Below are 13,237 nucleotides of genomic sequence, written 5' to 3'. Positions count from 1 at the left end.
GGCTGACATCCAGCCTCAATGTACTCTTAACCGGGGAAGAAAAGTCCATGGTCTTTTCCAAAGCCCCAAAGGAAGCAGACAAAGAGAACAAAAACAATGCAGGTCATGCAGGGAACCAAAGGGTTCCAGGTAACAAACCTAACTGGGACCACCAATATAATGGAGAATGGGGTGGAGGACAGAGGCTGGCTCATTATAAAAATACGGTCCTAAAGGGAACCCAGGCTAAGTGGGCTGGGGAGCCCCATGAGCCACTCACAAGACTAGGAACCCCATTACTGGGAAGCCCTTGAGCTGCTGGCAAGAAAAGGAAACACCCACTACCCTCACCTACCTGTCAGTTAGATAAAATGAAGGGAATCAATTGGTAGCCATCAGAAAACCCTCCAGCATTCCTAGAGTGCCTCTGAATCTATATCACCACTGACCCTGAGTCACTGGAAGGGAATGCAGTCCAGAGGTCATATTTCATTTCCCAAAGTTCCCCCCAACATTAGGCGTGAACTTTGGAAACTGGAAACAGAGTCAGATACCCCTACCTCTGGCCTGGTCGAGGTTGCCTACTGGGTGCTTAATAACCGAGGTATAGAGGAGGAAAAGCCAGAGGATAAAAAGGCCCAGAGGCAAGCCTACCTACTGACTGTTGCCCTCCAATGTCAACGGGTCACGGGAATCTGGACTAAGTGCCCACGGAGACTCTTGATTCTGGTGAGTGACCCCCAGCCCCCAAGGAGGAATAGCAAGCCAAGGAGACTAGGACCCAATCAGTGCACCACATGTAAACAAGAGGGTCACTGCGAGGGAGAATGCCCTCACTGCCCCTGAAAGGGGATGGAAATGGCAGATCCTGGCCTCTCCCCTGGAAGGCAGATGGTCCAAATATATGAAGAATGATGGGCCCAGGGGCCCCTAAGCTGGCACTCCAGTTGTCCCCGAGAAGCCCTGGCTGACATTGGACAAAGGGGGAAAGCCAGTCTAATGCTTAGTCAACACCGGTGCCACTTTCTTGTTTCTGAATGCCAGATCAGGCAAACTTGGTCACAAGCATTATAAAATTATGGGGGTATCAAGGGAAGGTCCAAGAACGGGCATGAAAAGAACCCAACGGTTACCACAAAACCTGTCACACACTAAATCCTGCCCTCTTACTACCTCAAGAAACACGGCCCTTGAAACATGATTGTACAGAAACAATAGACACAATCTATTCCAGTTGCCCCGACCTAGGAGGTGAGCCTCTCCTGAACGCCGAAGAGGACTGGTTTACAGACAGGAGCTGTTTTATGAGAGAGGGAAAAAACCTGGTGGGGTATGCAGTAACTTCCCAGACCTAAGTGACAGAGGCACAAAGCCTACCTCCAGGGACTTCTGCCCAAAAGGCCGAGCTGATAGCTCTCACCGGAGCCTTAGAGCTCAGAATGGGGACGATCTTAAATGTTTACACAGATTCCCGATACTTGTATGCCATTCTACATGCACACAGCTACTTGAAAGGTAAGAGGTATGCTTACTGCGGAGAAGAAACAGGTAAAACGTGGCTTAAGCATACTGAAGCTCTTAGAAGTGTAAGCAGCTCTTTGCAAGAAACCACCCTCAGCAGGAAGCCCTTTTTCTTGTCGCTTTAGCAAAGCTATATTGTAACCAGCTTTTATACCAGGCACCCCCATGCTCCCTCTACTCATCTCCCACCCAAGCACACCTTTCAAATCTTTCAATCGCACAACACCTTGCCTAACTTGGTTCTTTCTGCAGATCAAAGAAGTAAAAATGAAGAATCAGTAATTAACATATGACCAGAACTCTTCCCTAGTTTCCCCTTCAGTAATCTCCCGAACAAACTGTGTGACCAAACTGTGTGAACAAGATAGCGTCTAGTGGAAGATCACGGGGGGTCAACGAGCCTGCACGTGGTGGGGGCTGGCATCGACTCTGACCTCCTATCTCCGTGATTAACTCAGATTACTTCCCTCCTTTTCTTTAAAACTTTCATGGCTGAGCAGAATCTTCGGAGGTGTTTTTTTGGGGGACACTGAGTCTACCATCTCCCCAGATTGCCAGCATTCAGATTAAAGGCACCTTTCCCTTCTACCATTTGTGAGTATGTAATTGATTTTGTAAGCAGTGAGCAGCGAGACCTGATTCATTCGGTAACAGAAGCAGTACAGCTTCCAAAAAAGGTGGCAATGATTCATTGCAGGGGGTCACTGAAAGGGGGATGTGGAGGTAATAAAAGGAAACAGGGTGGATGCAACTGCCCTAGAACCAGTAACTAGACAACTACCCCTCACGCCTCAAAGGCCAGATTTATACAATTATTCTGCAATCTACACAAAGGAAGAATTAGACAAAGCCTGAAAATGAGGCTTTAGTAGAGATCTAGGAGGCCACGTGTGGCTAGTTAATAAACATGGGCAGTACTTCTTTCCCCAAACTGTACCTTGGTCAAGCCATCAGGGAGGCTCATCAAAGAACTCAGTATGGGAGGGAAGTCGTATATAACTTGTTAGTTGAGGTGATGGTAACTCCTGGCATGAAAAGTATAATCAGTCAGATAGTTGAGAGCTCCCCCATCTGCACAATGAACAACCCCAGCACCAGACCCCCAAGAGGCCCCCAGGTAAGGTCCATTCAGACCAGAGGGACACATCCTGGGGAAGACTGGCAGATTGATGTCACTGTTCTGGGCGATTTCAGGTATCTCTTGGTGCTAGTAGACACATCTTCTGGTGGATAGAAGCATTACTAAAAGAAGTAACCCCCAGGTTCGGGCTCCTGGGATCCCTACAAAGCAATAGTGGTCCAGCATTTGTGTCTCAAGTAACAAAGGGGATGACGAGTGCCCTGGACATAAAATGGACCTTTCAGTCAGCCTGGAGACCCCAATCGTCAGGGGAAGTAGAGAGATCCAAACAGACCTAGAAATGGGCCTTAGCCAAGCTACGTTAGGAAACTCAAGGAAACTGGATTAAATTGCTTCCAATTGCCCTGCTCCACATGCAGTTAGCCCCAAGGGTTAAGTTCATATATGTAGACCCATTCCCTGAGCCCAAAGAAGGGAACCCTTAACCCTCCTGAAATGGACCAACTCACGTATGCCCTCCAGGTAGGAGAAACCATGAAAGCCCTTACAGAATACGGTGCCAGGTGCTGCCTGCATCCACTGACTTGACCCTCCACTGCTTCCAGTCAGGAGACTGGGTGTATCTGAAAACCTGGAAAACCGGCAGCCTGCAAGATCAGCTCAGTCCTAAGGGGAAGAGACCCCACTTGGTGATCCTAACCACCTACTCTGCCCTGAAGTTACAGGGGTCACTCATGGGGACATCACACTCAAGTGAAGTGGCCCTGGAGCCTCAACCTCGGGAGAGACAACCTGGGGCAATGGACCCTCTTGACTACTCGTGTGAACCTCTCTGACCTGAAGCTTCTCTTCCGAAAAACAACAAAGTGTGACCAGGGATATTCAGGCCACGCAGACCCTCAACATCAGAGCACACTTGTGCCTACAGGTAAAAGACCTAGATACCTGCATTTTTAGGAAAAAATTGACATGTAACCATTATTCTCTTGCTAACATTTGCTCCATGCATCCTAAATTGTCTGGTGTCCTGTGTCTAACAAATGGTTAGACAGATGGTGGTCGCTCAAGGAGATGAACAGTTAGGGCTGAGGCCTGGTGACAGCCAGACACATCTAAAGGCAGCTGGGGAGAAGCTCTGCTCCTCCACCCAGGCACCCAGGGTTATGACCACACACAGATTCAGCAGGAAGCAGTTACAGAAGACAGACCCGTGCCCTTCAAGAATGAGGAGCAGGACAAAAGACAGAGGAGGGATTTGTCACCAGCAAAGCTTATTAACAATTCCCGGAAAATAAAAAGAATCTGGGTAATGAAATAAAGTCTAACCTTTTTTTTTTCTTTCCTTTTGTGCTTAGTCTAGTTTCACTTGATCATATGGGTCCAAGTGCAGAGGCCTTGCTCCCGGCACTTCAGACCAGGGTTCTTAGCACCTAATGGCTGTGCCTGGCACCTCAGCTCAGGGACCATGTGCAGAAGCAATGCCCACGACACTGCAATTCGAGATGGTGGTGGTGGTCTGTGTGCAGAGACGCTGCACTCGGCACTGCCATCTAGAGGGTGAGCAGCACGCCTGCACACGCCTGTGTGCCCCGTGAGGACTCCGCCCCTTCCCTCCCGGCAATCCCTATAAAGCAGCCCTGCCCATGGTCTGTCAGCCTGTTGGGTGGACTCTATAGCACGAGCTCACACCACTCCATTCTCTGATCAAAGAGTAAAGCTTTTCTTTGCTTCTCAGCCGAACTCAGTCTCATTCTACTGGCTCAAATGACACCGGCACAAGGACCATTGTTGGGGTCCTAACTTGAGAGAGTCGGTAACAATGGCAGCATTCACGATAGTACCAATTCTTCATGGTTTTATGCATACTGTCACTAATTCTCAAAGCATTGTTGGGAGACAGCTGTAGTTTTCTCCACTTTATGGATGAGAAAACAGAAACTCAGAAAGTACAAGTAATACAACCAAAATTACAGACCGTGGATTGGAATTTGGGCTTATTTATTCAGAACCAGTGCTACAATCCTCATCTGTGGACTGAAGGGCTTGAACCACTGCTTCCCGGCATGTGACATGCATACCGCTAGGGGTACTTGAGGTTATTTTAGATGGTACCCAGTTATTCATTAATTCTAACTGTTATTTTTTTAAATTTTCAAGTGTGTTAGAAAAAAAATCACACACATAAAACTTGCTATTTATTAAATATTGCTTAGGAAGAGTCCAAATTAAAAAGTGAGTTGATTTAAGAAAAGGGTTAAGTCAGTCCAGGTGACGTGGCAAAAATTGTGAAGATGGGAACTTCACAAATGCCTGAGGCTTGAGGACTGCTGAATCAGATAATACGCTTCAATGTTCACTGGTTCCATGAGGACAGAGCAAGGCCATGGCCACCCTGAGCCTCTGGCACTGTGTCTCCAACGCTTGGGCATGTGGACCCCTCTGAATGGAGAGAAACAAATTGTGTATACAGAAGACTTAATAGGCCAAAGCTCAACTTATCCCACTTCTAATAGCTAACCTACTCCCACCATCCTGTCTCCTATGCATCTAAAGCTTTGCTGTCGGGGTATCTTGAGTGAGAAGCCTAAGGCATAGGTTGCAAAGGGATTGGCGGCAGATGTATTTAGTTAGGCCAGCACAGAGATTGTTTTTAATATCTGAATTTGAATGTCTTCAGGGAGGACACACTCTAGTTTTCTCAGACTTCACTTCTCCACATAACATCATCCTTCTTAACCCCAGGCCCCTGAAGGCATAAGAGGCTGTGACCCCTGGTTTGAGGTTTTATCTTCCCCAAGGTCAAAATCCTTAAAGGCCCAACGGACTGGTTCTTCAATGGTGGGATTTCAGAGCGTAGTGTTCCCAAGGAGCCGTCGGCGGTGTGGATGTTTGTAACGCACTGTGAGTCTCTAATGCATGTGGAGTTTCTGTACCGGGCCTGCAGGAGGGGAAGTCAGGACAGGAGCCTGAGCCAGGAGGTGGCAATCGTTACAGCTTTTTAAGGCCCTTTGTTAGCTCCGTGGCCGTTTTGAGATTTTCAGGCTAGGAGTAGAGTGACACCTGGTGTCTGGTGTCATTCTTCAAACCCAGCAAATCCCAGTCTGAGTTCTTCATCTCCACCCCCAAACCATTCCTCCTCCTTCCCTTCAATCCCCTGTTTGGGTGCAGACAGCCTTGGTATCAGGTTGAAAACTTCACAGTCATCACAAGTAATTTCTTCCCTCTCTCCTCCCACATCCTATCCATTGCCAAGGTCTCTCAGTTTGACTTGTGTTGATTTTATGTGTCTTGCCCCTTCTTGTCACTGCCTCTTTTGGGCTCATAAATTCATCTCTCCCAGTGCAATAACTTTCTTAAGAGTTCTCACCTACGCATCACTGCCTGATTAATATTCTTTTAGTTCCATCGGATCACTCCTCTGCCAACCTGCAGGATAAAGCCCAACACCTCAGCCTGTTCATGACTTGGCCCCAGGCCACCCTCTGGCATTTCCCACTATTCCTGTGTTCTTCAGACATGCTCCAGGCTTTCTGCAGCTCAAGTCACTGCTTCCACCTATATGAACCACTCTTTCAAGAGGGCTGGTTATAAAGAGTAGAGAGATAGAGCAAATGGTAAAAGAGATGATCAGAGAGGTAGTTTTATTCTGATGAGCAGCAATGACTTGAACATGATTTAAGGCAGAGATTAAAGAGCTCACTGAGGGGGAGGTTAAAGATAGATATATATTGGCACCCTCTGAACACCTCCTAGGGCCTGAACACCTCTGTTTAATAAAGAATAATTAATTCAGTCTTCTCAGCAACCTTACAAAGTACGTACTATAGCTGTGTGAACTTTCCCACATTACTTTGACTCTTTCGTATGGTCCTTATATTATAGTTAGATTTGTATATTTCTCTCTTCCTAAAGTGACAGCTCTCTGATGGCAAGGATGATGTCCTACCTGTTTTCTTCCCCTCAACAGGGCCAAGTACACTCTATTGCATGATGGTTGCTCATTAAATGCTTGTTCACGTATTGCTTGACTGTTCCTCTCCAGATGGCGCTATCGCTTTCCTTTATTTTTCCTCCTTTATTATTTTTCATCTCTTTCTAGCTGTACCCCAGATCTTTCTTTTAACTGTTTCTTTTTTTTTCCTCTCCATTTAAACTCTTGGGTGACTAATGGTGGCCGTGAGCACTGCCTGGCTGATCTAGGTTCTCTTGAGGCTAACTGTGCAGAACAATTCTGGAATAAATGAAGATCATGTCACAAGAGGAGATAGTAGTGTCATCTGAACACTCTCTGGGCTATGTCACTGTACTTCTTATAGATGTAGGGGGACCCTGACTAGAGTTGGCCCAAAATGGGTAAAAAGAAAAATCTTTTGTTACTGCGGACAGAAATTTTTTTTTTTTTTTAATTTTTGGCTGCTTTGGGTCTTTGCTGCTGCAGGCGGGCTTTCTCTAGTTGTGGCGAGCAGGGGCTACTCTTCGTGGTGGTGTGCGGGCTTGTCATTGTGGTGGCTTCTCATTGCAGAGCACGGGCTCTGGGCGCCACAGGCTCAGTAGTTGTGGCACACGGGCTTAGCTGCACCACGGCATGTGGGATCTTTCTGGACCAGGGCTCGAACCCGTGTCCCCTGCATTGGCAGGCGGATTCTTAACCACTGCGCCACCAGGGAAGCCCTCGAAAGGGTATTTAACTTAATGGTGTTACACAGGGACCCCAGAGCATCCCTATTTCTACTCAGTTCATTTTTTCCAGTTTTTTCTTTCTTTAGATGTTGTTCCCAAATTACCACAGCCTGGCCGGAAGACTTGTCTCACAGAATTCAACAGCAACTGAGGTAATACACTTAGCCATGAAGCAGAACTCCCCACACGGTAGGCTGAAAACTCCACCCCCACCCACTGCACAAAAAAAGATATCCACATCTTAATCTTTGGAAACTGTAAATGTTTCCTTATTTGAAAAGAGCATCTTTGCAGATGTTATTAAGGATCTTGAGATGGGGAGATTATCCTGGATTATCTGGGTAGGCCCTAAATATCATCCCAAATGTCCTTAAAGGAGAGGGGCAGAGGGAGAGTTGATACATACAGAAGAGAAAGCAATGTGACGAAGTAGCAAAGAGAGATTTGAAGACGCTGGCCTTCAAAATTGGAGTAATGTGGCCCCTAGGCAACGGATACCGGCATCCACTAAAAGTTGAAAGAGAAAAGGAACAGACTCTCTCCTACAGCCTCTGGAAGGAGCACAGCCCTATCAACACCTTGATGTTGATCCAGTGAAACTGATTTCAGGCCTCTGGCCTCCAGAACTATGAGAGAATAAATCTCTATTATTTTAAGCCACTGAGTTTGTGGTAATTTGTTATGGCAGCTACAGGAAAGTAATACACCACACTGCTAAAAAGACAAGCCATTCCCCGATGACAAAAGCCAATGGGGACATTTTGCAGATCACATTGGAAGAAAGAAAAGTCTTCATTATGGTTTTGGTTTTCAAGACCTTGACAATTTTAGGTAGAGACTGAAAAATAGTTGTGCATCTGGCAAGAAAGGCACAGATAAAAAGAACCCTCCTTCCAGCACAGACTCAAATGGAGTAAGAACAGTGTGGGACACTCAGAAGAGGATCAGCTGAGCCTGGGCAATGCTAGAAAGGAGAAATCCAGATTACACCAGGACAGACACAAACCTCTTAGGCATACCTGGCTAAAGATTTTTTCCTACTTTCCTCATAGGAGAAATTTGCAGTTAATATAAAAAAAAATACATCAAAGGTTAAGTGATTATTTTATCCTGAACTAACTGTAACAAATTGTACTTGATTCTCTTTTGTTGATGTGAGTTCAGTGACTTTCAATTAGTCCTCATGCCATTTTCATAATCTCCTAAGGTAAAGAACTCTTCCAATATTGTTATGGATAATTCTGGACCCAAGGGTCCCCACCTGAGTACAGCAGTCAGTCTGTCGCTCAGAGAGTAATAAGCTGGATGAGTGGTGCCTCTTTCAGAATGCTGCCTTCCCAAGGCTTATTCCAAGGTGCATGGACAACCCATTCACTAAAGCAAGGTAGTGTAAAAGAGTATCAAGCTGAAAGTTTCTGTGAAAACAGAAATAAGATAAGCTCCCTTTTTTCATAAAAGGAAAATATGAAATCAGAAATGTAATATCTCCCTATAAGGAATCCGCTTCACTGAAATAGAAGCAGAATGACTCCCTCTTCTGGCTGCAATGGAGTAACTGATAACAGACTTGTATTTCCGCTGTGAACAACTAGAAAATTGGACAAAATGTGTGAAACAACTGCTACAGACATTGTACAACAGGCAGCACAGAACTGTGATCCCTGAGAGAAAGGAAACAAATAAGGGGAAACCTACAATTAACAGTTTCCTGCCTAGAGGCACTTTCTGGAATGTGATGCAGAAGTGGGAAACCCAAGAAGATCACAGCAGCCTGCGTTGAGGAGACAGAGTTCAGAGAGGCCAAGGCAGCTTGAATATGCAAGGCAGAGTACCAGAAAGAAGGGAGCTATATAGAGAAAGAGGTTCAGAAATCTGCATAAGGGCTCCTCTTGAATTCCTGGCTGAACATTAAGATCTACATACACAGAATAAAACTTCATAAAGAGGACTTCCCTGGTGGCGCAGTGGTTATGAATCCGCCTGCCAATGCAGGGGACACAGGTTCGAGCCCTGGTCCGGGAAGATCCCACATGCCACGGAGCAACTAAGCCCATGCGCCACAACTACTGAGCCTGTGCTCTAGAGCCCGTGAGCCACAACTACTGAAGTCTGCTAGCCACAACTACTGAAGCCCTCACGCCTAGAGCTCATGCTCCGCAACCAGAGAAGCCACCGCAATGAGAAGACTGCGCACCACAACAAAGAGTAGGCCCCTGCTCGCCACAACTAGAGAAAGCCCGCGTGCAGCAATGAAGACCCAATGCAGCCAAAAATTAATTAATTAATTAAAAAAAAAAAAAAAAACTTCATGAAGCCTCTCCAGATAAAATTGTGAGAGAAGGAACAATTACTGGAGAGATAAGACGAGTGATTTCCTAGAGCTCACACAGGTTGGGCAGATGTTTAATTTCTGACCATTCAGAGTAGTCCTCTTCCAACACCTATGCATTCAGTAGAGACCCCAAGATAGTTATCCTTTAGTATTAGAGCTAAACTGGACTAAGGCAGTGGTGTGTTGGAGCTGGCTCAAACTAGTTTGTGGAGCCAATTGTTCACATCTCCTCCCAACTCCACCTTCATGACATCATGCTGGTAGGTGGTCATGAGCCATTGTGGAATATTTACATCAGGGAAATCAGCATACACTACAAATCTGGATTGTTATTTTATTTTCCCCTGGAAAACTGGTTGTTAAACATTTACCAGCATACCTGTGGTGCCATAGAAAGACATTTGGTTTTTGTCTCTGGTTCCTAGCCCAGAGCTCCTAAAATCCTTGCAATTTTCTAAGTGTTAAGAATACTAGGAGTGTCTTTTGTTCTAATGAGGCAACTCTTGACAGGCTCCTAGATAGCTTCAGGATGGGAGCTGGTTGCCAGAAAGACCAAGCTTTGATTAGAAGCTTGAAACTTTTAGCCCCCCTACCCAACATCTGGGGAAGTAAGAGGGGCTTGAGATTGAGTTAATCATCAATGGTCAGTGATTTAATCAGTCATGCCTACATAAAAGCCCCAGATAATGGGGTTTGAAGCACTTTCTGGGTTGGTGAACATATTAATGTGCTAGGGGGTGGTGTGCCCCACACTGGGCCCCACTATCTTTCTCCCATTTGATTGTTCCTCAGTTGTATCATTTATAATAAGCTAGTAATAGTAAGTAAAGTGCTTTCCTACGTTTTGTGAGATGTTCTAGCAAATTATTGAACCAAAGGGAGAGAAGTCATGGGAACCCTCAACTTTGTAGCCAAAATGAACATAAGTGTAGGTAACCTGGGGACCCAATACTTGCAACTGGTGTCTGAAGTGAGAGCAATCTTGTGGGACTAAGCAATGAAACCTGTAGAGTCTGACACAAACTGCAGGTAGTTAGTGTCAGAATTGAATTGCATTGTAGGACACCCAGTTGAAGTCAGAATTGGCTGGTGTCAGGAGAAAAAATGCCTCTCAATACCACTGAGTAAAGTCTATTCAAAGTCTACCCTATGAGTTTTTTTTAAGTCTCAAAGTGGTCTGCAATTAATTTAACTGCCTCTAAAAACAAAATTAAATTTTCTTTAAAGAAAGGCATCAAAATACAATCAACAATGTAATATTTTAAATATCCAGCATCTAATAAAAATGACTAAACACACGAAGATGCAAGAAGGTGTGGTCCATCACCAAGAGAAAAATCAGTCAATAGAAGGAGACCCAGAAGAAATTAGTAGACAAAATTTTAAAACAGGTATTATAAATATGTTCAAGATGTAATGGAAAAAAATATATAGATTTTACCATACAACAAACAAATAAATAAAGCAAGCCTTAAAAAAGATTTACTGTAAAATATGAATATGAGAAGTGAAAGATATGAAAAAAGAAATGGACTCTCAGGCATGGACATATATACACTACCAAACGTAAGGTAGATAGCTAGTGGGAAGCAGCCGCATAGCACAGGGAGATCAGCTCGGTGCTTTGTGACCGCCTGGAGGGGTGGGATAGGGAGGGTGGGAGGGAAGGAGCCGCAAGAGGGAAGAGATATGGGAACATATGTATATGTATAACTGATTCACTTTGTTATGAAGCAGAAACTAACACACCATTGTAAAGCAATTATACCCCAATAAAGATGTTAAAAAAAAAAAAAGAAATGGACTCTCTGAAGCTGAAAAATGCAATATCTAAAGTGAAAAATTCACTGGATGAACTTAATAGCATATTAGAAACTATAGAAAAAAAGATTAGTAAACTTGAAGACAGCAGTAGAAACTATCTGAATTGAACCTCAGAGGGGGAAAAAGCTGGAAACAAAACCCCACAACAAGCAGCCACAGTGACCTGTGGGACAATATCAAGCGGCATAATAAATGTGTAATTGGAGTTATAGGGTGGGGAAGAAAAATATTTTAAAATGCAATAACTGAAAAATTTCCATTTTGATGAAAACTAGAAACCTAATTATCTAAGGAGCTAAATGAAACTCAAGCAGAATAAACACACACACCCACAAGCAAAACCCACAAAAGAACATAATAGAAAAATTGTTGGAAACCAGTAGTAAAGAGAAAAATCCTAGAAGCAACCAGAAAAAAAAGACACTATATGCAGGAATACAAAAATAAGAATTTAATGACTTCTTCCCATAAATAATGCAAGCCAGGAGACAATGGAATGACCTATTTTAAGTGTTGAAATTTTTAAAAATAGCCCATCAACCTAGAATTTTATATCTAGCAAAAATATCCTTCAAAGATGAAGGCAAAATCAAGACATCTTTAGAGAGGCAGAAGGTGAGAAAATTTGTCACCAGCAGACCTGTGTTAAAATAAATGCTAAAGAAAGCTCTTCAGAGTGAAGAAAAACAATACCAGATGGAAAGCCAGATATACAAAAAGGAATTAAGAGATATGTGTATATATAGAAGAGACTTTTCCTAATTAAAATATCTTTAAATGTAATTGTTTAAAGCAGATCTTTAAAAAACACAATGTATTCTGAAGTTTATAACGTAAATAGAAATGAAATACAAGAATGGCACAAAGGATGGGAAGGGGAAATTTTAAGTATACTGTTGTTCTTAAATTATAGCTGAGATTGTATAATATTTTGAAAGTAGACTATGATGAATTAACAATATTGGAAACTCTAAAGCAACACCTAAAAAATAAGATCAAGAGGTACATAGCTAACGTATTGGTTTTCTAGGGCTGCCATAGCAAAGTACTACAAGCTGAGTGGCTTAAAATAGCCAAAGTTTATTTTCTCATAGTTCTAAAGGCTAGAAGTCTGAAATCAAGGTGTCAGCAGGGTCAAGGTGACTAAAGACAGTGGGGAAGAATCCTTTTTTGCCTCTTTCTAGCTTCTGGTGGCTGCTGGTAATCTTTGGCATTCCTTGGTTTATAGATGCCATCATTCCAATCTCTGTCTCCATCAGTGGGCATTCTCCTGTGTGTCTCTGTTTTCTTTTCTTATAAGGACACCAGTCATGGTGTGAAGGTCCATCCTAATCTAGTATGACCTAATCATAACTATAATTATATTTGCAAATACTATTTCCAAATAGGGTTTCATTCTGATGTTTCAGGGAACATGAATTCTGGGGAACACTCTTCAACCCAGTACAGCTAAAAAACCAAAAGTGGAGATTGAACAGAAAATAGACCACCTCCCCAGGTGTGAAAAACAGTATAGTTAAATCTCTATACAGATAAACTGGCCAACTACTCTTTTCATGTCCAGTTCAAGCACTTTGGTGAATGGAAGATATGGTTTGTTTGTTAATATATTTGTGCCCCTTTAGTACCAATTTCCTTCCTTTTTCTTGCTCACGGTGATCCATCTTTTACCCAAGTGACTCATCAGAAAGTAACCCCACCCCCTGCTCAGGGTTAAGTCCTGATTAGTTTAAGTCACTCACATTAGTCCCATTTCCCTTGCAAATCTCTTATTTAAGGGTGAGCATGTGACACATTTCTGCCCTTGAAATGTGGTGGGT

The sequence above is a fragment of the Tursiops truncatus genome, chromosome 1, assembly GCF_011762595.2.
Source record: "Tursiops truncatus isolate mTurTru1 chromosome 1, mTurTru1.mat.Y, whole genome shotgun sequence".
Lineage (NCBI taxonomy): Eukaryota > Metazoa > Chordata > Mammalia > Artiodactyla > Delphinidae > Tursiops > Tursiops truncatus.
Note: the sequence above shows the minus strand (reverse complement) of the source record.